The following is a 15,320-nucleotide window of genomic DNA, read 5'->3' as shown; positions in this document are numbered from 1 at the left end:
AAGTAGGGTAGTAAGAAAGTTAAGAATATAAGCAGAATTTTCGCTTAAGAACAAATTCAGAAAATAGGACACATAATTGTACATATCCTGCAGATAGGTAAAAAATAAGTACACGTGAGGAAAACTGTGAAGAAAACATATGGATACAAAAGTATTTGTATTAATATGTATAGTTTCCAGCTGAGAACATTTTCAAATGTAATCATATTGCTCTTACAATTAAGGAAGGCCAATTTCTGGGGTTGTTTATAAACCTATTCTTCTACATTATAGAGGTAAGAGGTTCAAATGCCCAAATGTGTGTTGTGGGAGAAAAAAACGAAAATAAGAAGAAGGTAACTCTCATTTTTCTGAACCTTTCACCAAAGAAGGAAGGAGAAGGGGAGGAAATTACTGAATTCGTTAACATCTTAAGGTTTGACTGGTAGGTAGACCAGAGCTCAGCTGTATATTTCCAAAGCAACACTTACCACTACATGGTCTTTAGATTTTTTATGCTTGCATCTTAAATTAATTCCAGTAAACAATAAAAATATGGGAAAACAGTTGAACAGTTGTTTACTGAATGAGGTATATGAAAAGTAAAAATGATTGCACACATCATAACAACAAAACTAATACTCTGCGCTAATAAACAGTAGTCTGGTTTGTGTAATGGATTCTTCTTTATCACTCTAAGGGGTACGCATGTTCTCTTGTATAATTCTAGATCACTTCCTTTAAAGCTTCTAACTAAAGTACTCTGACAAATGTGTGCTTGCATACATTTAAATTTATCTTTTTTATTACCTGCTATTAATTTACTCCTACTTCTTTTCCATTAGCTGCTTAAAAAGAAGGCGCATGTAGTAATTGACTTAGAAAGACAAATAGCCGAGTTTTTAAATGAAAGAAAAGAAATGTAGTGTTTGTAAGGTGACAAGTTTATGTGGGAGTGTTGTTTTCAATGACTTCAAGGAACCCTCATATGCTTGTTGTATAACGTCAAGTTAATGCTGTGCTCTTAATTTTTTTTAAAAAGTGTTCTCTCTCTTACAAAATCCTGTTGAAGAAATAAAACATACACATCTAAGTATAAGATACTAATTTCCTCAAGTATCTTCTATGAAGTTACAAAACTCATGATGAAATAACAGCCTCTTTAAGCCCTGTGTTCAATATCTCTGACTTCAGTTTATGCCGTTAGAAGATCCCTGGCATCAGAGCATTCGTTCTCAATCCCATGCCCCTTAAACGTTTGCTCTATAAGCAAATAAGAGGTAGATATGTTAAGAGGAAGAACTGAAATGTCTTATTCTGAGGGGAAGAAAGTATGTCTCCACGTTTTCATTCTAAAACATCTATTATCATGATCAAATCCTTTCCTGTCACCAGTTTTTAGAATTAAATGTTTTATTTTACTTGAATGAATAGCAAAATGTATAGGCTTCACAGTCTATAAATATATTTTAAAAACTGGTTTCTTGAATCTATTTTCTTGATCCTAGGAAGCTAAATTGCTTCCTTTGGAAAACTGACTAAAATTTCACCAGGATATTTAAGGCAAAATGACACTAGTTACAGTCTTATTTTCATCTGTTTCTGTTCTTTACCATAGGAGAAATTAACCTTTGACTTTTCAGAAGACAAAGTTCATTATCTCTTTTTAAATAAATTAGTCAGCATGAGCTCTTGTCTATCATTTTCCATTGAAATAAATGACCTCCCTAATATAGCAATGCCTACCATAATTCAACTTACTTAACTGAGCATATGCTTTTAAAAGAATGCTTTGTTTTGTTGTTGTAGCTTTATTTTGTGTTTGGGCTCGGGACATTGCCTGTTAACATGCAGTCCAAGCCATTTGCCACAAGCCCTGTTTTTACACGTATATGTCAAATAGGCAAATATGGATCTAGGGAAATTGGGGTGGGGAGCAGTCTGAGACCTTTTGACTTTGCCACTTACTAGCTGTGTGACCTTGGGAAGATTTAAATCTTAGTCTCCTCATCTCAAAAAGGAGGACAGGGCTTCCCTGATGGCGCAGTGGTTGAGAGTCCGCCTGCCAATGCAGGGGACACGGGTTCGTGCCCCGGTCCGGGAAGATCCCACATGCCGCGGAGCGGCTGGGCCTATGAGCCATGGCCGCTGAGCCTGCACGTCTGGAGCCTGCGCTCCGCAACGGGAGAGGCCACAGCAGTGAGAGGCCCGTGTACCGCAGAAAAAAAGAAGGACAATACTTAAATTCTGGTGTTGCTGTAAAGATTCAATGGGATAATGTATGTCAAGCTGTTGGTCTAGTCCCTGGAACATGAAAACATGATCAGTGAATGATACTGACAGAAAAGATGATATGATGATGAGGATAGGAAAAAGAGAAGAGAATGGTTTTTGGTCATTCCCTACCCAGGCCCTTTATCCTAGACAGAATTCAGGAATTCTCCACTCAGTCCAGGAAATGTAGGGAAGAAAGTGGGGTTCATTGACAGGCTGTGTCAAAGTAACAATGTCCTTTTTTTTTTAATTCCCTCATTCATTCATGAAATATTTACTGAGTGCCCAGTGTATGCTAGGCACTTTTCTAGGCAAAGAAGACACAGCTGTGAAGAAACAAGGCCTCTTTCCTTCTTGAACTTATATTCTAGTGGAGGAAAAGACAATGACAAGGGTGAGTCCAAATATATTGTACATCAGAAAGTGGTTAAGTGCTAGAGAGAAAAATTCAGCAAGAAAGGGGTATTGGGAATTTGGGGGTGGGGAGCAGAAATATTAGATAGAATACATAAGAAGATCTCCCTGAAAAGGGAAATTTGAGTGAAGACCTAAAGCAAGAGAGGAAACAAGTCATGTGGACAGAAGAAGAACATCCAGGCAGAAGAAAAGCAGGCCCTGAAGTAGGAGCATATGCCTATCATGTTCCAGGACCAGCTAAGAGGTCACGGTGACCGGAGTGGCCTGGGCAAGAACAGTAGGGTGATACAAGGTACAAAGTCAGGGTAGGAGGCAAAGCAGTGGTGAATCACACATATGTCATCACTGGGACTTAGCTTTTTACTCTAAATTGGAAAACCATCAGGTTTTGAGCAGAAAAGTGACATGGCCTGATTCGTCTTCTGAGAGGGTCTGGCTACTGTGTTGAGAGTAGGCTGAAGGCAGTAAGTTAGAAAAGTATAATTTGTAGGTAGGCAGCTACTCACAGGGTGGTAGCAATGGAGGTGGTGAGATGTGGTCATATTCTAGATATTTTTTAAAGGTAAAGCCAACAAGAGTTCTTGATGGATAATCTCCAAGTTTTATAAATGGAAGAATGAAGTTGCCCTCTACTGAGGAAGGAAAGATTTGGAAGGATCCAAAGGTGAGAACCAGGCACTTCGCTACATGAGTCTGAATATCAAGAAACAGATCCAAACTGGAGATAACATTTCAGAATCAGAGGCATGTAGGAGTACATAGAAGGTATTTAAAACCATTTGTAACAAACTCTAAAGCAACAATGGGCTAAACACCTAAAACAAACTTGGAACAAGCAGAGTAGAAGATAGCAGAGAAAAAGAACATGGAAATGGAAGGGGATGGGTTACAATAGTTTGTTGCAAGGGGCTTCAAGGTCAAGGGCACCAAACACAGCTCACTGTAACAGGAAATTGGCCATGGGGGCAGGGCTGTGAACAAAGATGAGCAATTCTGTCTCCTTGCACACCAGTGGGCCTTGATGATCTCACCTTACTATCAGCTCTTACACCTCAACCTACTCTCCATACTCATTTGAGCGACACCTACTCCAGTGTTTAATTCTAACTTCATTTTTCTTTTGAACAGATAACAGCTCACTAAAGGACTTACTATACAAATAAATAATGTAAAAAATATTTCGAAAGGAAACGTTTATCCATTTGCTTCATGTGCAAAGAAAATATTGACATTTGAACGTGTTTATTAGGAATCATTCCTACAGATTGATTAAAGCAGGATCCTCAGTTATCATAACTTGGCATATGACACCTTGAGCTCCTGGAGCTTTTCTGCCCTGACTCTGCTCTTGGCTAGATTTTCGTCCCCATCAGGAACTCCTGGGAACTCTCTTCTTGGGCCATTCCCTTTCTCATCCTAACTCTCTCTTTGGGAGTTCAAACACCCCACACAACCACCAACCATATACTGATGAAGTTGATGCTCCTCATTTTTCCATTTCTCAGTATTAATCCAACAAAAATAATACTTCCCTGGGTATCTTCCATCTCTCATAGGCATCTCAAAGGCCACACATGTCCAAACTATTATTTTCTCTTCAAACCCTCTCCTCCTTACCCAGAATTACATTTCCTACAAGATGCATCATTATTTATGAAGTCTCTAGAGCCAGAAACCTAGGAGTGACCTTAACTCCTTTATTGACGTCTTTCTCAACTCGACATAAGTTAGTCTTGTTAATTCTACAATTAAATATGAATTCCTCCCCTATACCACTTCTATAATTCCTGCATACTTTTATCTTTACATATATCAAAAGATTTAGCAATTATGTATTTCTATGTCTGTGTTCCCTGTTAGCCTGTGAATTTCTTAAGGGAGGACACTGGATCTTCTTGTGGAAGTGAAGGGACTAATTCCAGATTTCAACAGAGTGAGACTAACTGGTAAGGGCTTGGAGCTAAAGACAGAGGTGACTGTAGCAAGTGGCACCAAGAAGAAAGGCGCTGACATCTTGTAACAGTATGATCTTGGAAGGTAACCCCTGGAGTTGTGCATACACAGCCTGTACAGCCACCTCCAGAAGTCCTGATTAAATACACTTGAATCCATGAGTGAGAATTTGCTGAATGCCTGCTGTGAACCAACACCAGGATAGGCGCTGGTGGGGAATAAATGAGTATCAGACACAGTCCTCTTTCCACCAAGAGCACAATACACGACAGTACAGAATTCACTGATTTACTTAATGGAGACTGTGTCCTGGAAGAGGAAAAAAAGCATTGTAATGAAAACCTTCGCGCAGGAGGTGAACTTGAGAAGGGAGTAAAAATGGGTAAAATCCGGTAGAAAAGGAGACTATGAAAAGGAAATGAACACATAGGCTCTGGAATGTGTTCACAGGACAGTCAAGAGATGAGGCTTCCTGTTGTGGGACAATGAGAAGTCAGGCAGGGCAGGGGAAAGACTGAAAACCTAGGCAGAGGAAGATGGTGCAAAGCCTGCGAGAGTCATTAATTTGAGCAAATTATAATTTAAATTTGACCCTCTACTCTACCTTTTTTTTAATCTATTTATTTTATTTATTTATTTTTGGCTTCGTTGGGCCTTTGTTGCTGCACGCAGGCTTTCTCTAGTTGCGGTGAGCGGGGCTACTCTTCGTTGTGGCGTGCGGGCTTAGTTGCTCCATGGCATGTGGGATCTTCCCGGACCAGGGGTCGAACTCAGGTCCCCTGCATTGGCAGGAGGATTCTTAACCACTGCACCACCAGGGAAGTCCCCTTCTACTCTATTTAAGGTTGATATTTCTTTGGGCTCTATTGAATTTCCTGAGGTCTTCTTACATATGAAGCACGATGACATGGATCCAGCAGTCTTCGAAAGTAAAGGAAGAGAGAGGGTGTGCCTGACACCAGTCATCAGAAACACACCAGCTGATTAAGGAGGGACATTATTTCACTTTAAAAGGAGGCTCTTGCTTCCTCCTAGGGACTCTGAGACTGACCACTTCAACAGGAAAGGCAACATCAAAAGGAACTGAGTGATGGGCAAACCAGAGTTAGAACTTCACAGTAGAACTTCAATTATAGACTCTAGAAATGTGTGTTTAACTACAGAAAGAGGACTTGGAATCTGATCCAAAGAAACATCTTTGTGCATGTGATGGAAACAGACTACATCAGTTAAAGAAAGGCCAAGAAAGGAAATGACAGAGAGGTGTGAGGTCTGTTTCCCTAATCACCCTCTCCAATTCTCAGTGAGTGCAATAGACTACCCAATATGACAGAAAACTCATCGTGAAACTGGAGCCAGTGGCAAAGCAGAATGAGCAATTTCATAGAACAACAACGGACATGAGGTCTTCAACAGAACTACAAAAGGAAGAAAGTTAACTGTTAAACCTCCAACAGTTACGTTCTGCCTGGTTTAGGAACAACAAAATTTAGAGGCCATAGAGTCTTAACTTTAATCCTCAGATGTAAATGTTTTCCTTTTATAAGCTTGCTTAGAAACTGAACATACTAGACGAGGAGATTTTTTTTTCTGTAATTTGTTGTGCATTATCAGCTATTTACATAATTACTCTAATTAAACTAGTTACAGCAGTTCCTGTAAATATGCAAGAGATCACTGAAACATGTAATTATGTCCTTATATCATTGATTAAGTTATATCAGCTGGGAAAACTACTGTAACTATGTCTGGAGGTGTCATTAGTCTGTGTAATGGAGACATAGAATTCTTTACTGAATTACAATAAAGCGCTCTGCTCTAATAATCCATTTAAAACACCACTTGTGATTTTTAAAGGTCAAGATCCCAGGCATAAAAGAAAATTTTATCTTTCATACCCATAATGGTTTGAAAAACTGATCAGGTTTTAGACTTCCTTTATTACCAACTTGGGTAGAAGGCAAATTGACAAGTGGGCCCAATGACCTAGCGGTCATTCCTAGAATTGCAGAGAAAGTGGGCAGGGCCTAAGCTCTGAGCTCTTCCCCTGGTAAAGACACAGCCAAGGCCCGTCCAGGAGGACATGTCTGGCCTCCCAGGCTGGACGGGCCCCCACTGTTCCCTCCTGCATTCTCGTGTACTTAACCATTAACCTCTTTTCTCAGCGTTTATGTGTAGCTGTCCCAATGGCCCTAACCAAAATATTGGATTAATAAGGAGGATTCCTAGGAAAGACTGCATTTTAAAGGATACAAACATCAGAAGAGTGAAAATCTCAAAGTACTACATTTCTAAAGATAGAATTTCAGACATTGTGAGCATGATTTGTGAGGCTAAGGATCCAGTCTCTTATCCTTTCAAATCAGACAGCTTCTGCCTTCCCCTGAGGCAGGCCCTACTGCCTGGAGGTACTTCAAGCCTTATACCAGGAAATAGTATCCTGATTGAGTCAAGAGAAAATGCAGACAGCTCGGCCTGGGGATGGCAAATGATGGCCACAAAAGCCCTTATTGGTTCCAATGATGCTTGCTGTATAGGAAGAGGTAACTAGGACTAAAAAGATGAGGGGATCCCCAGAGCTTCAGAAAGACACACAGGAAACCCCCTCCCTCAGAAAATAACAAACAGAGAAAGCTTTCAGTTCTTCAAGTGCAAAAAATAAGAGCTTCTGACTAGAATTCTGATTCTCTTTAGTTTAATGTTTATTTCTGGGGAGAGGAAAAGGTTAACTTTGTTCTTATACCAAAATCTTACAAAGGTTTTCATCTTCTTTGGAAACAAACAACTACATTCTGAAAGTTCTAATTCTTTGAAGTAGAAATGTCTAAGTTTTGGAAGAAAGCACATGATTTTATCTTCAATAATTATAAAATATAATAAATACCTCCATTTGTCTCTAATCTTTGCATGTAGCAGATAACATACTTGACTAAGTTTCCATCAAATTCACATTTATGGACTAACCAGATATTTAAAAACTAGATTTGAATTATTATGATTTCTGCCTTCTTTCAACTTCATTTCCTGAGGCAGAATTAAACTCATTCCACAAAATGACACATAATAACATACCTCACTTTTTGGGTCCACCAAGGACTTCATGAATCTAATGATTACTACAAAATTCTCCCCTTTAAAAATGAAATGAATATATTCATTACAATTTACATGCAATTTAAAGTGTCCTCTAAAGTCTACTCATGGACCCAGGTTGAGAACCCAAAAAACACACTTTGAATTTTTAATATTTATTGGATTTGTGACTGTTCTCTGTTAGGACTTCTGGACTGAAGTGAAAAATCAACTGAAAGTTTCTTGCTTTTTTTTTTAACCAAAAGTCTTTAATGAGAGAAAATCATGGCTGATGATAATGTGTAATACAGAATACTGGCAATATTTCAGTGCAAACACTGGTCAGGAACTCAGACCAACTTTTAGTGCACAAATACTACAAATACTGCTTGTTCCACTCCCCCATCCTTCCTTCTTTCAATGACTTTTCATAAGGCTCAGAATAGTTTATATATAAAAACTATTTTTCAACATACTCCTGAGGTAACATTGTCTCTCTGATCTATCAGTGTTGTCCTATCTCCCCCCACTCCCCACCCTGCCCCGAGTGAGGCAGCCTCAGCAGATCTCTCCATAGGCTCCAGGCTGTCGGCTTCTGTCTGCACATCAAGATTCACCTACCTTGGGCTTCCCTGGTGGCGTAGTGGTTGAGAGTCCGCCTGCCGATGCAGGGGACACGGGTTCGTGCCCCAGTCCGGGAAGATCCCACATGCCGCGGAGCGGCTGGGCCCGTGAGCCATGGCCGCTGGGCCTGCGCGTCCAGAGCCTGTGCTCCGCGACAGGAGAGGCCACAACAGTGAGAGGCCCGCGTACCGCAAAAAAAAAAAAAAGATTCACCTACCTTAAGAGCAATCTGGTCTTCTCAAGGCGAAGCGTGTCTCTGAAGACAGGTTCCTTTCCAAATAAACCCAGTAAAGGCTGGAGGGCCTGCCTGTGAGGAGAAAACAAAATAGGAGCGATCTTACTCATTTTCTGAAACCCTAGGAGCATCATCCCCAAAGTTGTAACTCAATAAACAGAGCATCTGGGTACAAGATATTGCACCAGCCTCGGAGAAGGGATTTGCATCTCCTGCTGCTTCTCTTCCACTTGGTGACAGCCAAGCCGTGATCTCATTTGAAAGCCCTTAGTTAAGCTGTGCAATGCTACCTTCCAAATCAAGGTTCTTTTAGATCTATCGTGAGATGAAAAAGCGATGTGAAAACTGCATTTTTCATACTGACCTGAAGTTTTATGCCTTCTGCCAAGTAATTGCAGGAGCTAATCTCTTGATCAACCACAGTAAATAAGACTTTAGGATCACATACTTGGCCACAGAGTTTATCCTAGGATATAGGACAACAAATGGAGTCTCTGATACAATCAGTGGATTAACTCACCTCACTTAGGTAGGTAGTTGTTCGCACACAGTAGTTCAAGTGGCCTCAGCATGACCCTTTACATTAAGGAAAATAAGAATCTGGGACTTCCCTGGTGGTGCAGTGGTTAAGAATGTACTTGCTAAGGCAGGGGACATGGGTTCAAGCCCTGGTCCGGGAAGATTCCCCCATGCTTTGGAGCAACTAAGCCCATGCGCCACAACTACTGAGCCTGCGCTGTAGAGCCCACAAGTCACAACTACTGAGCCTGCGTGCCTAGAGCCCGTGCTCCGCAAGAAGAGAAGCCACTGCAATGAGAAGCACGTGCACTGCAACGAAGAGTAGCCCTTCTCGCCACAGCTAGAGAAAGCTGTCCTGCAGCAATGAAGACCCAACGCAGCCAAAAATAAATAAATTAATTTTTTTAAAAAAGTTTCAAATACAAGTACGAATGGATTTAAATAAGGGTTGTTAAAAAAAAAGGAAAATAAGAATCTAATATGTAATCTTAAAGACTTCATGTCTTTGAAGGAAATGTTTTTTAAAACGCTGAATAGAATGTGCACATTAGGGGTACTGTATTTATTAGAGGCAGAGGAAGAATTAGACAAAACTAAAAAACCCAGGTTAATTCTAGGCTGCTTCTCAAGTCCACCAAATGGGGTACTCTCACTAGGATTTATCTCCTACCGAATGAGGTTTTTCACTCCAGTATCTAATCTGGGCCTATTCTCGACCAAACCCCCAACTCAAAAATGAATGCACCCTTAGAGGTAATAGTTATAAATGGATCCGTATGGTCTTTCAATTCAAAACAATCTTTGAACAGGAATCTGATCTCACCCTAGGGTGTCTAAGTGTCAGGTAGACAGGGAAAGTATCTTTGGACAGGACAGTCTACTGAGAACACATTAGACCAGGTAATACAGGCCAAGTACTCACCAACATCTTCTCCGGTTGGTGGATAATTACGGACAACCTAAGCTCTCTCCCACAGAACATCATGCCCCTTGTACGATAATTACCACATGCTAGTCTCCCTACACTGAGCTCCTTCAAGGTAGGGACTTGTCATGTTCATCTTTGTCCCCAGCGCTGAAGGACTTGCTGGCAGCTGTGCTGGCCTGCAGCTTTGTCACTCTGCGGCTGACGCTGTTCCTGCTGACCCTGAGGAACGTGCTCAAGGCCTTCCATCGGAGCTGCCCTCTGGGCTGTCTGGGGAGCACACTGAAGCGGGCCGTGGTCTGCCCAGCACCCAGGAGATGGGGCTAGTGACCAGGGCAGTGGAGAGCCTCTCTTCTGAGGGGGAGATGGATGGGGTATACCAGTCTACTGTGGTGATCACAGAGTGAACCCTGATGGAATGTTTGCTGGCCTCCAACGAAGTGCTAAGATGCTCTATTTATGTAAATACAGCCAACATGACACTGCTGTGAATCCTGAAAATTATTTTCTAAATCCCAGAAGCAGAAATGAAATACAAATACAAATCTTTCTTGCTATACCAAAGCAACATACATTTTGTAAGCCACTTTGCTGGAGCTGTTTTACATCCTTTTTGGTACAAATGGGGGATCAAGAGGATATCTAAATAAGTAAGTATAATTCAAGCCCTGCCTTTTTGACTTTTGGAAGTAGCTGACATTGGTTACTTCTGATGGTTTGAGTATTTGTGGTTGATTCCCTTTCTTCTCTGAACATCAAGTCATATATTCCATAAAAGGAAAGCTCTTAGATTTACATGAAACCTCATGGCAACTCTACTGAAGCCCAGTTGTTTTCTTTAAAGAGGGTATGCCTAATCATTGACAACTAATTCCATGGCTCCAGGCATGACTCAAAGCCAGAAATGCAAAACAATGACTGACCTCAGAAGGTGACATGCTCCTTTGGAAAATTATGTGGAGTAAATCCTTATTCAAAAATCTCTGTGGAGTTATTCTCCATTCTACTTGCTGCAATGGGTTAAACCTCTTCTAGGCCTAGAATTCCACAATCGCTCTCAAAATGAGTGATATTCTCAGCTCACTCAGTATTTCCAAAAATCATCATTAGATTATCTTACTCCAGTAACCAAAAAGAAATTGAGGAATTTTACCATTTTTTAGGGGGGATAGTTGTAAGGTTTCTAGGAAGATAGCTTATTAATAAGTATCTGATCTTGAACAATTCCATGTTTTATAGCTACACTGTCTAATATAGTAGCCACTAGCTACATATGACCATTGATTAGTTGAACTGTGGCTTACGTGACTGAGGAACTGAATTTTAAATTTTAGTTATTTTTAAATTAATATTACATTTAAAACCTGACACTTGCTTCAGTTACTAGAAAACTTTTAAGTATGTTTGAAACACTCTGGTTCTGTAAATTTACTTTTTCAACTGTACATTTTGTGAATTCTCATAACAGATCAAATATTTCTGATAAAAATTTAGCATGTGAGTTGAGATGCGCTATAAGTACCAAAAAAAGAATGCAGAGTATTTTCTTAATAATTTTTAATACTGATGGTGCATTGAAGTCATAATATTTTAGATATATTAGGTTAAATAAAAATATTGTTACAATTAGGGTTGTCGGTTTCTTTTTACTTTTCTAAAACACAGCCACAAAAAATTTTTGAGGTAGATATATGTGGCTGGCGTTAAATTTTATTTGTCAGCAGTAGTCTACAGAAAACTCAATTATCTATGTATCAGGGGAAAATTACAGGTAATATCACTTTTCATTTTATTGATAAATTTTAATTTTTGACCAAACTGAGTCTCAGATTCTTCATTATTAAGATCTTTCAGGGATGCTACTTCCTCTGAGACAGCCAGACAGAAGGCAAGAATGTGGGCTTTTTGTTTGTTTTTTGTTAGTTTGGTTTTGGGGTTTGTGTGTGTGCGTGTATGTGAGTGGTAGGAATGGAGAGACAGGGGAAAGGCCTAAAAAAATCCTGAAATGGACATAACTCTTGAATTAAAAGCTATGTTCAGTCTAATTCAGTGCCTCAAATATTTATGAAATATCTACAAAGTGAAAGTGACTTGTTACCTGCAGGTTAATAGAACCCAAAATGCTGGTCTCTGAGGTGCTTATCATAAACCATCGAATCAGCATCACCGAATCCTGCCTATTAAAAATGCAGATTCCTCGATTCCAGGGAGGTTTATTGAATTGGAGTCTATTGACTCTATTGAATCTAGGATCTATTGAACAGACATGGTTACTTAGGAATCTTGCATATTGAATGGTAATTCTTATGTCACTAAAAACGAGACCCACTGTTCCAGAGGACCAGGCAGAATGAAACAAAGGTTAAACATAAAGTAAGCACTCTGTTAGAGGCATTGATTCACAGTGTGCCCTGTGGTGACATATGAGCAGTGGACTGTTCTGAGAACATAAGAATGATATGAGGCTATTAGGAGTCTTAGATGTAATGCTAAGGATTTTGATCTCTACCCTGTAGGTAGGTCACTTTTTAGCGTGAAGGGGACATTGGTGGAGGTGGTAGGGGAGGCACGTGTAGTCTGAAAACAGTTTCCAGATGACCCTGATATTCTGGTCCAGAGCCACTGCTATAAGCAGGATTTTAAGCAAATGAAACTAAATGAGATTTAAGCCATCCTTAAATGGCTTTTAAGGATGCTAGCACAGCATCAGGGGGCTGACAAGTGTCTAAACTGAAGTGGTAGTAGAAGGGATAAAAAGAAGGGAAACTTGGATAAATGTTAAAGAAATAAGTTTAGCAGGAATTTGTGCTTGATTGAAGGTTGGGGCAGAGAGAGTCTAGGGTGACTTCCAAGTGCCTGGTTTGACTAACTGAAAGGGAGGCGATGCCTTTCACTGAGAGAGAACACCAACAACTTAGCCTATTCTGATTTCAAAACTTTGCTTGGCATGTTCTTTGGAATGAGTCATTCTATGCAAAACCTTTTGACAGTCTTCAAAAGAAACCAATAAATCCATAACATGGCACAAGACTGTATACCACTACGCTGGAAACACATCAGGTTTTGCATTGATAACATCTGTTCCCACGTTACATTTTCAAAGAAACCGATTTACTGTGAAATGCTTTTAGGATTTGAATCAACATTATCATCATGAAAATTCTGATATTTACATACTGAAAGGTATCTTTAAGTACATTGCAGTGAGATTTTTTAAAACTTTTAAACATTAGTAACACCAACTTCATATATCGATATATAGCAAATTGTGAATTTTAAAAAGTAATAGTCTGAAGATAAAAAGTATCTTCTTTCGGGCTTCCCTTGTGGCGCAGTGGTTGAGAGTCCGCCTGCCAGTGCAGGGGAAGCGGGTTCATGCCCCGATCTGGGAAGATCCCACATGCCGTGGAGCTGCTGGGCCCATGAGCCATGGCCACTGAGCCTGCGCGTCCAGAGGCTATGCTCCGCAACGGAAGAGGCCACAACAGTGAGAGGCCCGCGTACCACAAAAAAAAAAAAAAAAGATTGTAAACAATTTGATATAGTTTCTTTAGAGGCTATTTTTCTTTAGAGGCTATTTTCTTTATGAAAAGTAAAATGTTTGCTTAACACAAGTATTTAAACCAAATTAAGATAATTCTGCGAACTGACATTTTACAAAAGCTAACTGACTATTTTTATTTATTTCCTTAGACCCACTACTAACACCAAAAAGTAAATTAGAATAAATAATTCCATAGATGTCACAACTTTTGTAGTATTGGTTTTACACTTCCACAGATTTTTTATATTTCTAGCAATAAAGTTAAATGGAAAAAGTAGAGAGATGGTATACTTTATCCCAACAGGGTTCATTCACATTTTAAATTATGTAGCCCACTTGATTTGAAGGGCCAAAGAAAATAAAAACTACCTTAAAGCTATTCCCCTGTCCTCATTCTGGTGGAGGAAAGAACTTCATCTTCTTAGACTGTGGGTTCAGATGGAAGGAAGGAAGGAAGGAGGGAGAAAGGAAAGGAAAGGAAAGGAAAGAAGGAAGGAGGAAAGACATACTAGTGATTAGAAAAGATGCCAGTTCTTACCAAATGGTTTTCACAAAGACTAAGAAAGCTTTTCATATTTGCTGGACATAAGCACTCATTCACTCACTGAGTTTATGACTAGTTTCAAAATGGATGGCTCCTTAAGGTAAAGGAATGGAATTCAATATTACATGAAGACATATTAAAGTAAATAAATAAAGATAAATATATAATGATAGGATAGAAATGGAAGAAATAAAATTCAGAAAAACAATATGTGAAAAAACATGCTTTGAAAGAAGACAGCTGCAGAGTCAAGTTGCCAAAAGGACAAGGATCTATATAAATACTAGAAATAAAGCACTATTTCTAAGATTAAAACAATGGTATTGATATAATTTGTAAGGTTATCAGCCTTTACCCAAGGGCAGAATTGAATCCATGTGGGGGAATCCAATTTGAGAAGAATTACAAGAACGTAAAGGGGGAGGAATTAAAAGTTGGAGGCTACCATAGAGTAGTGAACTCAGGGTTTGGAATAAAAAACCTGGGTTTAAACAATCCCAGCTCTTCAATTTATTACCTGTGTGACCCTGGGCAAATCACTTCACCTCTCTCAACCTCAGTTACCCCCACCCAAAACTAGGGAAAATTATATATGAGAGGGGAAAAACCATAGGCAGAAAGATAAGAACTGCTATGGGGATTAAAGATAATATATGACAAAGCCTGTTGTAAACTCTAACACCCAAATACCAGGCATTAAATGTATTTTTTAAAATATTTATTTATTTATTTTTGGCTGTGTCAGGTCTTAGTTTTGGCATGAGGGATATTTTGTTGCAGCAGGCACAAGGGCTTCTCTCTAGCTGTGGCATGGGCTCCAAAGCGCAGGCTCCAAAGTGTGCAGGCTCAGTAGTTGCGGTGCACGGCTCTCTAGTTGTGGCACTTGGGCTTAGTTGCCCCGTGGCACGTGGGATCTTTGTTCCCTGACCAGGGATCGAACTCACCTCCCCTGCATTGGAAGGTGGATTCTTAACCACTGGACTACCAGGGAAGTCCCCATTTAATGCATTTTTTTAAAAAAGCAACACGTGCACACGACAGCTCCAGCTAATTCCTCATTGATTGTCAACAGCACCACAAATATTTATGTGCGTACCTGTGCTCAAGATCCTGCTCCAGGAACTGAGTATATAGAAAGTCAGAAGATACACCCCTCTCCTCTAGTTTATAATCAAAACTCAACATGAGATAAGGCACATCATAAAAAATAAAGACAGAGAAAAGAGATAAGTAA

Source organism: Leucopleurus acutus, assembly GCF_964270905.1.
Source record: "Leucopleurus acutus genome assembly, chromosome: 15".
In the NCBI taxonomy this organism is placed as follows: domain Eukaryota; kingdom Metazoa; phylum Chordata; class Mammalia; order Artiodactyla; family Delphinidae; genus Leucopleurus; species Leucopleurus acutus.
Note: the sequence above shows the minus strand (reverse complement) of the source record.